Source organism: Cebus imitator, unplaced genomic scaffold (assembly GCF_001604975.1).
Source record: "Cebus imitator isolate Cc_AM_T3 unplaced genomic scaffold, Cebus_imitator-1.0 Scaffold314, whole genome shotgun sequence".
NCBI classification, from domain to species: Eukaryota; Metazoa; Chordata; class Mammalia; order Primates; family Cebidae; genus Cebus; species Cebus imitator.
In genome coordinates this window covers 1672938-1675104 of record NW_016107629.1, presented here as the reverse complement: position 1 = coordinate 1675104, position 2167 = coordinate 1672938, and positions in this window count along the sequence as shown.

The following is a 2167-nucleotide window of genomic DNA, read 5'->3' as shown; positions in this document are numbered from 1 at the left end:
TGGCCAGTATATACTATTAAGTATCATATGGAACACTTCAAACCCCCACCCCATGCAGCCAATGGCTTCCCATCTGTGTAGTTTCCCTTCTCCAGAATTTCATTAAATGAGGTCACACTGTGTGGATTCTCCTCACACTGTCTTCTTCCAGTTAGCAGTGTGCATGAAAGATCACCCATGTCTTCGTGTGAGTTTATAGCTTGTTCCTTTCTATGGTGAAATAGTATTCCATTGAATAAATGTATTACAATTTGGTTATGCATTTTGGGGACCAAACCTTCCTCTTCTTTGTTCCAGGGTTGGAGGCCTTCAAATTATCTGACAATAGATACATTAATAGGGGAGACAATACTTGGCTGCTTGTTCCACATGTATCATCGTGTGACAAAATTCATCAGATGGCAGGATCCAGTTTACAAAGAGGTAAAAATAGTCCAAAGAAAAGAAACAAGACTAGAACCTGATAACCCACAAGACCTATAGTTTTCCTATTAAAAAAATTTTTTTTTGAGACAGGATCTGGCTCTATGGCAGAGGCTGGAGTGCAGTGGTGCAAACTCAGCTCACTTCACCCTCTATCTCCTGGGTACAAGCAAGTCTCCCTCCTCAGCCTCCTGATTAGCTGGGACCACAGGCACATGCCATCATGCCCAGCTAATTTTTGTATTTTTAGTAGAGACGGGGTTTGCCGTGTTGCCCAGGCTGATCTTGAACTCTTGGCCTCCCAAAGGGCTGGAATTATAGGCATGTGCCACCATGCCTGGCTGAGTTATAGTTTTTCATTGAAATATAAAATTTCTCTCTGTAGCAACCACCATTTTTGATCATAGATAATCAAAGATTATTCTTGTTTTAAAAATAAGCCTAGTTTTGTTAGATTTTTGCCTGATTATTTATGTAAGTGCAGCAAGAACAGGAGCTGACCACATAGGTGTTTTCAAGCTTCTTTGCTGCAAGTTTTCCTACAGAATCTCAGATTGGAGTTTTAAAGGCCTTATTGAGGCTAAAAGCCAAGCCCAGAACATACTATCAAATTTCAGCTGCAATCCTAATAGCTTTGAGTGAATTCCTCTCTTCTTAAGGTCCCCAAACTATCCCCAAATTCCTGGGCCTGCAAGGAAAGGATCTTTCTTACTAACCTGTAAGGATGTGAATCCTGTAATCTAGGTATCAGGTGGGCTTTTCTGAGACTGCTTTGTAACTATTGGGTCCATAAAAATCAACCTTAGTTCCTTAAAATTGCTGGTCATAACTGATCTTAGGTATAATGTTGCTAAATATGATATTCCAGTAAAAGCCTTAATAATATAAACAAAGCTTCCAATTATGTCCTGTTCTGAGGTGAACAGATTCTTATTGGACTTCTGCTAACTACTATATTGTCATGAAAATAAGAGTGTTCAGTAAGAATTTCAAAATTCTGGAGAAATCAGTCCAGGAAAAAAATAAATGCTTCATTCCTATTTAAATAAATGTAATCTACTAAATTGTTGTGAGTTATAGTTAGCTTAAGAGAAAGAGATTCCTTAAATCCACAAACTATAACATTAAAGAACCAGCAATGCTCAAAAGAAGCTATAAAATTATAATCAATTTTCATCAGTTTATTCAGTGCCATGTACTCAATTCCAGTCTTGCTGAATCTTGGGTTAGCAGTGTCATGAACCCATCAGTTTCTCAACTAGACTTCTGGACAGCTTCACTGAGTCAAGTGTATGGTCTTACAGTTATTTGAGCAATATCATCAGAAGCCTGTAACCAGAGTACCTGTCATAGTCTTTTCTGTGAGTCTCAAAGGGGCTCCCGTGTTGGAGACGAACGTTTTGATCCATAGCTGATTGCAGGAGCTTTTAGGCAAGCATCACAGCTAAATAATATCTAAATGACATAGAGCATGAAATGACTATGACAAAAGATCTGATGAGATTTCATTATACCACAACTGACAAGGATATTCAATTTTGTCTGTGGCATATGACATTTAAAATAATAATTGAAAATATGACTCATAACACTATACCAGCACGTAGCATGGATAAGGAGGACATTGACAAATTTCCAGGAATTTTATATAATTTCTGAAAACATAACATTTTACCAATTCAAATATAACACAGGGAAGGTTAGATATCTCTTTTTACTTGTGTATTTGGTATAGTTTTTCTTA